Here is a 12,134-nt window from a genome sequence, read left to right on the forward strand (position 1 = left end):
GGGATTGGATTAGAAAAGGTAGCCTTTGCTGCTACCACCAAAGCTATAAAGCTCAGAAGTGAAAAAATGCACAGAAGAAATTTCTAGCCTTCCAACAAAACATAATTTCTCCATTAACAGCCCAATCCCGAAGGCAGCAGCTCTGTTGAGTGCAGCAGCACCAAAACGGGGGTGTTTCAGGGCAGGCGAATGGTAAGTGGTGGGCAGGCTGATAGGTGAACTGGGCCCAAGAGGGGCAAGGGACCAGACTTCAGCATTTAGGCCAGATCCTGGCTGGCTTGCCTATTCCAGCACAGGTTAGGACTGGGCTATGAGAGTTTCAACAGACATGCAGATAGAGGCAACAAGTTGACATGGTATAGTTGTACTTTCAAAAAGCCCCCCCCCCCACCATTCTTTATTTACAATTTGGATGAGGAGAAAAAGGTACATAAATTGCAAAAAAAGAACAAAAAAACACCCTAGCTAAATTTCATGAAAAAAGGGAATCCCGGATATATAAGCAATCAAATTTTCCATAAGTATTGCCTACATCAGGGGTGGACAAACTCCAACCCGTGGGCCATTTGCAGCCCTTGGGAACCTCCAATCCAACCCGCATGGAGCCCCCAGTCTCTAATGAGCCTCTGACCTGTCAGAGATGGTTGGGGCCCACGCTGGCCTGGAATTGCCAGTTGTGACCACCAGACACAAGCTGTGGGGTGAGTAAGAGCAAGGCCTTCTATAGTCTCCATGGGTTTTCTGCCTTTCCCTCGGCATTATTTTATCCCTCCCATTGCCTCTGAACAACTTATGTCTCCATGTGTTTCTGGTTTGGACTAGCTTGGCCTGCACATTTTCATTGTGTGGCAAACAGTTCATAGTTCTCATGTGGTTCTACATACGTGTATTTTAGTTCTCATCAACTGTTACCCTGCAGATGCCCGATCTTGTCTGATCTCGGAAGCTAAGCAGGGTCAGGCCTGGTTAGTACTTGGATGGGAGACCACCTGGGAATACCGGGTGCTGTAGGCTTATACCATAGTCTTTCGAGACTGAAGGTTGCCAGCCAGTATTATAAATAAGCTCAGTAAAATTCATTCATATAAGTTCTGTCTCTAATGTAAACTTATGTAAATTTATTCAACTTTGAAATGTAAATTAATTCTTTTTTTTTTCCCCTGGCCCCTAGTGTCAGAGAGATAATGCCTGCCAAAATGTTTGCCCACCCCTGGCCTACATAAATCATGCAGTTATGAATACCTTACCAAGGAATGGCCTCCTGATAGTTTCAAATACATTTAGATTTGATAATTTGATAGATTTAACAAAGGGGATACATTCTCCAATCCTAGTTGTTATGTGATTAGGTTGTTCAGTGAACATTCAGCCCAGTCTAGTGCTTTGTTGTGTAAACAGACACTCTCTGCCAGACACTAGCTGGCTGCACAGGCTAATGGAGATAGATTGCCATTTCTTTGCATTAAGAGCCTCTTTGTTGTATAAACAGACACTCTGCTGCAGGCTGGGGGAGAACTGACTGCCTCATTAAGTGGTTCTTTCTTGTGCTTTGACCCATGTCATATATGTTCGTTGTTAAGCAGAAGGTTGTTATGCAGCACATGCCTGTATATCCAATCATAACCATTACATTGATCCATAGTTAATCCAAGTTACAGGTAAATAGTTTAAGATAACATAAGTATCAGTAAATATCAATGATTGCTGTAACATTATAATATTGATAATTCACCCCAAAATGTGCAATAAGAAGGCATGACCATGGCATATGTGAAACACATCCAGAATCCTACAATGTCAACATCTAGATTCCTTACAAAGTTTGTTATAGTTTCTGTGGTGGTTTTTCAATATACCCTAAAAATAATTTTTTACAAACATTGTCTCAGATCAATATGATATTATCAAACAGATATTATCAATATGTTGTTTAATCCCTTTGATAACTCAAAATGGGCAGTCTATTTCAGTATTCCATTTTAATCTAAGTCAATGCATGTCTAGTTAGCCTCTAGTTCAGTGGTTCTCACACATTTAGCACCAGGACGCACTTCTTAGAATGAGAAATTGCCAGGGCCCACTGGAAGTGATGTCATGACCAAAAGTTACATCATCAAGCAGGAAAAATTTTAACAATCCTAGGCTGCAATCCTACCCATACTTACCCAGGAATAAGTCCTATTTACTATCATTGTTAAAAGAATATACATAGTAGCTTGTTAAAAGCACAGGTCTGTAACATTTTCCCAAATGTGGTCACATAACATGGTAGCATCGAGTCTAATATATTAAAAATATAATATTAAAATGAATGCGGACACACCTGAAATTGGCTCGCAACCCATCTAGTGGGTCCTGACTCACAGTTTTGTTAGAGAAAAATTTCTCCGTAACAGTTTGAGAAGCACTGTTCTTTTGTTAATCCAAAAAAAGGAAAAAGCTCAGCTCAAAGTGGAGCAGTTATTATCAAATAAAGACACAAGTCAGTATAAATAAGCAGCAGCCAAAGAAGAATTAAAACAGTTAAAGAAGAGGGTCACAATGACATGTATAGGGACAAGAACAAATAGTGGTAAAATAAAGCAATGGATATAGAAATAGCAGTTAACCAAAATGATCAGAAAACAGAGCCCAATCCTGGGCTCAGCGCACCAGCTCACCGCCGGTGCACACTGTCACAAATGTACCATATGGCATGTTCGCAGGCCCTACCGTTGGGTGAGCACCGGTGGCAGCCCAGCGCTGGCTGGTGTCGGCTACCACCAGGTGGGCACCCAACCTCCACCACTCGGCGGTCATGCGGACCACTGAGCAGCGAAGATGTAAGGGGGGGCATCAGAGGAGGTGGGCATTCTGGGGAGGGGGGCGGCGGGCGAAGGTCAGGGAGAGGGTGGGAAGGAGGTGTTCCGGGGAGGCGGGGAGAGGGCAGGGAAGAGGCGTGCCAGGGGAGGTAGCAGGGAGGGAGGGAGGTGGGAATTACTTCAGAGTAGACATGTTATATATGAGTAGACATGTTATATATCAATCAATGTGCAATTTCATGCAGAATGCAATGAAACAAACCACACTGAAATATCTGTGTTATAACAAAAAGTACAGCCAAAAAACCAGTGGGGGCGGGGCAATGGTACATCATTGGGGTGACGTGCAGGCCTTCACGTGCAGGCCTTCACCCAATGGTACATCATTGGGTGACTCTAATCCTAGTGATGCCACTGGCCACCAGCAGGTCAATCTGAAAATAAAGCTATGCTTATAGTATTAGTAATGTAAGAGACTATGGGCCCAATCCTATCCAACTTTCCAGAACTGGTGCAACTTCAATGCAGCCCTGAGGTAAGGGAACAAATGTTCTCATACCTTGAGGAGGCCTCTGTGTTGAGGTTTTAAAGGCGTAGAGATATGACTGCCTTCTTTTGCGGAACTTGCTAATTAAAACATAAGAACAGCCCCACTGGATCAGGCCATCCTTGGGGCACACCACTTTTCACTTCTCTCCATTGTGAAAATTGCCCATTGACATCCACTCTCTGTTTCCTGCTCTTCAACCAGTTCTCATTCCATGAGAGGACCTGTCCTCTAATTCCCTGACTGTGGAGTTTTTTTAGTAGCCTTTGGTGAGGGACCGTGTCGAACGCCTTCTGAAAGTCCAGATATATAATGTCCACGGGTTCCCCCGCATCCACATGCCTGTTGACCTTTTCAAAGAATTCTATAAGGTTCGTGAGGCAAAACTTACCCTTACAGAAGCCATCCTCAGCAAGGCCTGTTTGTCTATGTGTTTTGAGATTCTATCTTTGATGAGGCATTCCACTATCTTACCCGGTATAGATGTTAGGCTGACTGGCCTATAGTTTCCCGGGTCCCCCCTCTTTCCCTTTTTAAAGATAGGCGTGACATTTGCTATCCTCCAATCTTCTGGCACCATGGCTGTTTTGAGGGACAAGTTGCATACCTTAGTCAAGAGATCAGCAACTTCATTCTTCAATTCTTTAATAACTCTTGGGTGGATGCCATCAGGGCCCAGTGACTTATTGATCTTTAATTTATCAATGAGGTCTGAAACATCTTCTCTTTCAACCTCTATCTGACTTAATTCCTCTGTCAGGAGGGGCCGTTCGGCAGCAGTATCTGCCCGAGGTCTTCTGCCATGAAGACAGATGCAAAGAACTCATTTAATTTCTCTGCCATCTCCAAGTCTCCTTTTATCTCCCCTTTCCCTCCCTCACCATCCAGAGGGCCAACCGCTTCTCTGGCGGGTTTCCTGCTTCTAACATATTTGAAGAAGCTTTTATTATTCCCCTTAATGTTGCTGGCCATGCGTTCTTCATAGTCTCGCTTGGCCTCCCATATCACCTTCTTACATTTCTTTTGCCACAGTTTATGTTCCTTTGTATTCTCCTCATTAGGGCAAGACTTCCATTTACGGAAGGAAGCTTCCTTGCCCTTTACAGCCTCTCTAACTTGGCTCGTTAGCCATGCGGGCACCCTCCTGGATTTAGAGGAACCCTTCTTTCTTTGCGGTATACACCTCTGCTGGGCCTCTATTACTGTTGTTTTAAGCAGCCTCCATGCACTCTGGAGAGATTGGACTCTTTACCTTCCCTTTCAACCTCCTTCTAACCAGCCTCCTCATTTGAGGGAAGTCCGCCCGTCGGAAGTCAAGGGTTTTTGTGAGAGATTTGCCCGGTATTCTTCCCCCGACGTGCATGTCGAAATGGATTGTAGCATGATCACTGTTCCCCAATGGCTCTGTAACATTGACATCTCTAACCAGGTCCTGTGTACCGCACAATATTAAATCCAGAGTCACCTGTCCTCTGGTGGGCTCCATGACTAGCTGCTCTAAGGTACAGTCATTTAGCATGTCAAGGAATCCAGTCTCCTTTTTGTGACCAGAACACAAATTAACCCAGTCAATATGAGGATAATTGTCCCCCATGATTACAACCCTGTCCCTCATTGTCACCTCCCTGATCTGTTTCCTCATTTCAAGGTTCCCTTCCAATTTCTGGTCTGGAGGACGATAGTACGCCCCCAGTATTACTTCACTCCTCAGGCCTGGTAATTTAACCCACAGAGATTCTATGGTGGAGTCGGACCCACCTTCAATCTCTACTTTGCTGGATTCTATCCCTTCCTTAACGTAAATGGCCACCCCACCTCCAACACACCCCTGCCTGTCCCTCCTGTAGAGTTTATAGCCCGGGATTGCGGTATCCCACTGATTCTCCGCATTCCACCAGGTTTCCGTTATGCCCACTATGTCAATGTTTTCCTTTGTCACCAGACATTCCAGTTCTCCCATCTTTGCTTGGACACTTCAGGCATTTGCATAAAAGCATTTGTACATGGAATGCCCCAGGATGGGTTGATTATTCGCTCCTTTGTCCCCGCATCCTCTCACTGTGCCAAACCATCTATCACATTCCATCATGCTACCATTCCCAATTTCTTCTCCTACTCTGCCTTTGTCTTGTTGTTCTCTAACCTCCCCATCCTCGTCCCATAGGGATGAGGAGTCCCGAACCGGATGCCCCTCGGCTCCTGTCAGCTTTGCCCCAGGAACAATATCGCTGGTGTGAATTTGAGAAGCCCCATAGGGCAGGTTGTGGTTTGACACAGGGTAAGGGTCAATAGATCCCCTTCCCCCAAGGAGACCTCCAGCCACCTCCTAACCTGCATTGGATACAGTGCTGGCACAGATTAGTTTTTGGCTATTAGTGGAATTTATTGGCAAATAATTCAGATCACTAGGACTTAAGATATATGTAGACAAAATTATGACTACGGTAGTTTAAAAATCAAACAAAAAACAATCTAACATCAGCAGTGAACTCACAATTGATGGAGAACCCATTATAGAAGTATTTTGTTTTATCTACTTAGGCAGTATAGTTACATTTGATATTGTATCAGTAATATGTAAAATAATTAGGCCTAGCAACAGCTACATATGCAAATTTAATGAAATCAGTATGAAATAATAGGCATCTCTCACAAAAATTTAAAGTTTTTACAACCACAATTATCCCTACTTCACTATGTGGCTATGAGACCTGGACTCTAAAGAAACATGATAAATAGAAAATAGACAGTCAGATAAAATAGATAAAAATAGATAAAATATTCTTATGGGTGACAATGTGTGCATCATGACTAACATCAGCAAGATCCTCAGGTTTGTTTGGGACATATGTCTGGGACCCATGTATATGTGGTATGTTTGGGACCCATGTATATGTGTCATCAGTACGTGCTTGTTGCAGAAGCAGCTTGCTGCAGTACACGGGGGTTTAGAGAAAGCCTGCCCATGTAAACTGCCTTGAATAAAGCCAAAGAAGGAATCCGATGGCAAGAAAGGCAATATATAACATACCATTATTATTATTATTATTATTATCCCCCCATGGGACACTACCTTGTAGTGGTGGTTATTATTATTATTATTATTATTATTATTATTATTATTATTATTATTATTATTATTAATAATAATAATAATAATAATAATAATAATAATTATTATTATTATTATTATTATTATTATATTTTCACATAGTCATGTAAATGTTACTGACTGGTTTGTTTTATCCAGACCGAGCATTGAGTCCTTACTACTACTACTACTACTACTACTACTACTACTACTACTACTACACTGCTTCTGCAAGTGGTAAAGAACAGACTGTGTTTGGATCAATGTGCAAGGCATGGCTATGCCCCCCCCCCGTCTTTGGTAACTGTCATTTTCTATCACAACCTACTTCTCAATCCCCTTCCATGCCAAAAAAGTGTTGCCCTGTGATTATGAGGGCTGTTGTTCAAGAAACTCAAGTCCAAAGATTTCATTAGGCATAGAGAACCAGTTGCATTGTTCTTGAGATCTAAGCTATCAAATATGATCATAACAGGTTTTCCAGGCAATAAATCACTTTTGCTCCATTTGGGCACAGGCTGACCTTCATTTCAGAAAGCATCAAAGGAACGTTTGTGCTGACACTCCCATCTTCAGTGTGTATGGGACAAGGGGTGTTCTTGCAATTTACTGCTCCCTCTTTACTTCTTGTATTCCTTGGCCAGGAAATACCGAAAGCAACAAGTGTTGTATACCAAGTTTTGCATTCTTTCACTAATTACAACTTCTTGCTTTTCTGGTTTTTAGCAATATGAATATTCATGAAACATATAGGCTTTAAGTTCTTTTCTCTTTGTATCTGAATTAAGAACGTAAGAACAGTCCTGCTGGATCAGGCCATAGGCCCATCTAGACCAGCTTCCTGTATCTCACCACCAATTTGGCCCCAAATGCCCCAGGGAGCACACAAGACAACAAGAGACCTGAATCCTGGTGCCTTCCCTTGCATCTGGCATTCTGGGGTAACCCACTTCTAAAATCAGGAGGTTGCACATACATATCATGGCTTGTGATGAACCTTTCCTCCAGAAATTTGTTCAATTCCCTTTTAAAGGCATCTATTCCAGATACCATCACCACTTACTATGGCAAGGAGTTCCACAGACCAACCACACGCTGAGTAAAGGAATATTTTCTTTTGTCTGTTCTAACTCTCCCAACACTCAATTTTAGCAGCTGTCCCCTGGTTCTGGTATTGTGTGAGAGTGTAAAGAGCATCTCTCTTTCCACTCTATCCTTCCCATGCATAATTTTGTATGTCTCAGTCATGTCCCCCCTCAGGCCCCTTTTTTGTAGATTGAAGAGCCCCAAACGCTGTAGCCTTACCTCATAAGGAAAGTGCCCTAGCCCAGTAATCATTTTAGTCACTCCGTTTTGCACTTTTTCCGTTTCCATTTCTCATTGTAAAGAGTAATGAACAATAAATGTTTCTGTCATTGCATAAGCAACTTTATAGCATCTTTTAAGATTGTGAGCCCTGTTGGTACAGAGGCCCACATATTTATTTGGCTTTGTAAACTGTTTTGTGAACTTCTTTGTTGAAAAGGGGTAGATATATATTCTTAATAAATAATATTTTTAACAAGAAGAATATTTATCTACCAATTTTCAACAAGAAAATTCACAATATGGTTTATGGTGCTAAATAAATAAATGGTCCCCTGATACAGACGCGCTCAAAATCTAAAAAGACACAGGAAAACAGGAGTAAGAGCCGCTAGAAAAGATACCATGCTGGGATAAATAGGAACAGTAGTTATCTCCCTGCTAAATACTGTATAAGAGGTTCATCACTTTAAAAGTTGCCTCTTTGCCCAGTTCGCAGGGGTTGATTCAGGGTGTCAGTATGAGGGATGCTATACAGTATGAGGGATGGGCAGGAGGTCTGGTCTAGAGGGTAGAGCCTCCATTTGCCTGAAGATTAACATCCACAAGGTCGCCAGTTTGAGGCCACCGGCACCGTGCGACCTTGAAGCAGCTGACAAGCTGCAGCTGAGCTGTTCCATCTGCTCGGAGCGTGGGAGGATGGAGGCCAGAACGTGAAGCCAGATCAGAGTGTAACACCTTGAATGTAGTGGTTCTTGAAAGAGAGAACCTTCTTTCAATTTGTAAAAATCCCTGCGTGGATTTAATAAGCCTGCCTATGTAAACCGCCTTGAATAAAGTCTTGAATAAAGACCAAGAAAGGCGGTATATAAATACTGTATATTATATTATTATTATATTACTACCTAACTGACTTTGAGTTGAAATGGTTTGATTCCAAGACCAGCCACAGCTGGAAGTGTCAGAAGGCAGACGGAACCCATCCTGAACACAGGCGGCCCAATCCCAAGCTCCTGTGGCATGCAGCTTTGGCGGCATTGAAAATGGCTGCTGCTAGATCCTGCGCACCACAGGATACCGCAGGTGGCACCTTGGGAGAAGAGGACTTTCATCCCCTTCTCCCGGATAAGGGAAGTAGCCCTGCAATGGGGCTACTCAAGTAGGGTGAAGGCATTCGTGTAGGGCGCCGAGCCCCACACAAACACGCAGGAATCTGGTGGAGCAGAGCTCCACCGGACCCACCTCCCTCCCTTCCCCCGGCACACCTCCCACCCACCCTCTCCCCATCCCCTGCCTCCCTGTCGCACCTCCTCCCTGCCCTCTCTCGGAGGTCCATGTGTCCGCTGAGCGGCAGAGGCCAGGAGCCCACCCAGTGCTAGCCCAGCACCAGTCAGCGCTGGGCTAGAACGGGAAGAGGCCCAGCGGTAATAATAAATAATAATAATAACTTTATTTTTACCCCGCCTTTCTCCCCAAAGGGACTCAAGGCGGCTTACAACAGATTAAAAACAGATTAAAAACATAATTTAAAACAGATAAAAGCATATTAACACTTATCATAAAAACAGCAGTCAGATAAAAAGCAGTCGTGTAAAAAGAGCATAGAGCAGCAAATCATAAAAGAATCAGGCCTGTAAAAAATATTAAAAGATGTTGAAAAGATGTTTAAATGGCTGAGAACTCAGAAGGCTTGTTTAAACAGAAGGGTCTTCAGGCCTCGCCAAAAAGTCTCAAGAGAGAGAGCCATTCTTAAGTCAAGGGGAAGGGAATTCCATAGCATTGGTGCCACTACTGAGAAGGCCCTACTTCTTGCCGCCGCCCCACGTACCTCCCTAGGCAGTGGCACTTGCAAGAAGGCCTTCTCTGATGACCTAAGAGGACGAGCCGGATTGTACGGAAGTAGGCGATCTCTAAGATACCATGGCCCAGAGCAGTATAGAGCTTTAAAGGTCAAAACCAGCACCTTGAATTGGGCCCGGAAACGAATGGGCAGCCAATGCAGCCCCCGGAGAAGCGGACTGAGAGTCAAACCACCTACCTCCAGTAACTACACGGGCCGCCGCTTTCTGCACTAGTTGCAGTTTCCGAACCGTCTTTAAGGGCAGCCCCACATAGAGCGCATTACAATAATCTAACCTTGATGTCACCGTGGCATGGATCACCTTGGCCAGGTCTGCACGATCCAAGTATGGCCGCACCTGGTGCACCGGCCGAAGCTGAGCGAAGGTCTCCCTAGCCACAGCTGCCACCTAGGAATCCAGGAGCAGCTGCAAGTCTAGGTGGACCCCCAAGCTGCGGACCTGCTCCTTCAGGGGGAGTGCAACCCCATTCAGCGCAAGCTGATAGTCCAGCACCTGCATTGAGGATTTCCGAACCAGGAGAGCCTCTGTCTTATCCGGATTTAATTTCAGCTTGTTAGCCCCCATCCAGATCCTCACTGCCTCCAGGCAGCGCTCCAGGCCCTCAACTGCCACCCTGAAGTCTGGAGGAAAGGAGAGATAGAGCTGGGTGTCATTGGCATATTGATGGCACCCCACTCCAAACCCCCAGATGACCTCTCCCAGCGGTTTCATGTAGATGTTAAATAGCATGGGGGACAGAATTGAACCCTGCGGCACCCCGCACCTCAAGGGCCAGGGTGTCAAAAGGCATCCCCCAGCACCACCATCTGGGACCGACCCTCCAAGCAGGAGTGGAACCACCGCAAAACAGTGCCTCCAACTCCCAACTCGGCCAATCGGCGCAGAAGGATACCATGGTCGATGGTATCGAAGCCACTGAGAGGTCCAGCAGGACCAACAGGGACGCACTCCCCCTGTCTAGTCCCCGGCATAGGTCATCCACCAAGGCAGTTTCCATCCCAAAGCCCGGCCTGAAACCAGATTGAAAAGGATCCAGATAATCCGCTTCATCCAAGACCCTCTGGAGTTGAGACGCCACCACCCGCTCAATTACCTTGCCAAGAAACGGGATGTTGGAGACTGGCCGGTAGTTGTCCAACACAGTGGAATCCAGGGAGGTCCTCTTCAGGAGGGGGTGAACCACCACCTGTTTCAAAGCACATGGCAACGTCCCCTCCATCAAGGAAGAGTTGACTACCCTCCCTGTCTACTCAGCCAGTCCACCCCGGGCAGCTCTTATCAGCCAAGCTGGGCAAGGGTCAAGCAGGCAGGCAGATGGCCTCACACTCCAAAGGAGTCTGTCCACATCCTCAGGCTGTACAAGCTGAAAAGAATCCCACAACACAGGACAAGCAGTTGCCAAGGGGACATCGTCAGACACTGTCAATGTGGCATCCAAGTTGTGACGAATACGATCGATTTTATCTGCAAAATGTTGCACAAACACGTCACAGCGGCTGACCGTGTGTTCTTCCTGGTCTGCTGGAGGGGCCTGATGGAGGAGGCCCTGCACCACATGGAACAGCTCTGCCGGACGGTTGTCAGCAGACACAATGGTAGCAGAGAAGATCGATCTCTTCGCTGCTACCACCGCCACGGAACAGGCTCTGTAATGAGCTCTACTCCGTGTCTGATCGGATTCATCCCAAGTTTTCTGCCACCGTCGCTCAGTTTAAATAAATGTTTAATATAGTTTATTCGTTTGTTTCTTGCTCTTGTTTCTTGCTTTGGCTTTCAGAGTGATTTACAGCATTTTCAACACAGAAGTAGTTCCATCCCTAAGGGCTCACAATCTCAAAAACTTAATAGTTTAGACTTTAGGGGAATAAAAGAATGAAATGAAATAAAAATTATATATTAAACATAACATTTATTTTAAAAGGGGGAAAAAGCTCAGTCCCAATTGTGATGACATGATAGCATCTTTAGAGCAGGTTGTGGAATGCTTCTCCTTCAGAAGCAGCATCAGCTGCCAATGGTGACCTACTTAAGGGTCAGCCCAAGACATTTTGCTGCCTGAGACAAAGTACAAGATGGTGCCCTATTCCTGAGGTGTTGTAACATAGAATACTGTCTTGGGTCTGCTGCTGCCTCTGCACTACAAAAACAAATCTCCTCACTGTGCTCCTCTTGCTATTTATTCAAACACAGAAGTGTAGGTGTTTGGGTTTTATTTAAAGGGATCTCACAAATGAGGTGACCAGATACAATGAAGGTGCTTATACCTTTATAAAAGAGGGAATTTGGCAGGTGCAGCTTTTTAAACCCTTCCATGTTGAGCTGCACCTTCCCAAATTCCCTCTTCTATACAATGGATAAAGATATAAGCACTCTTTCCTTCATTTTATCTGGTTACCCTGTGCACAAACAAAAGACCCCCTTCATTCATGTCCTGGTAATAAACTCAGAAGTCCTGTACTTCTGCATGTGAAGACACAGTGCGAAGTAAGGATGTGGATGATCTGCTTTCTACTCACTTCAGTTTCAGT

General features: G+C 44.8%; 1 pseudogene; it reads left to right on the top strand.

Annotated features, from left to right (window-relative positions):
- The first annotated feature begins 897 nt into the window (after positions 1-897).
- Positions 898-1,014, top strand: LOC136637418 (5S ribosomal RNA; annotated as a pseudogene).
- The last annotated feature ends 11,120 nt before the right edge of the window (positions 1,015-12,134 follow it).

Source organism: Tiliqua scincoides, chromosome 1, assembly GCF_035046505.1.
Source record: "Tiliqua scincoides isolate rTilSci1 chromosome 1, rTilSci1.hap2, whole genome shotgun sequence".
NCBI classification, from domain to species: domain Eukaryota; kingdom Metazoa; phylum Chordata; class Lepidosauria; order Squamata; family Scincidae; genus Tiliqua; species Tiliqua scincoides.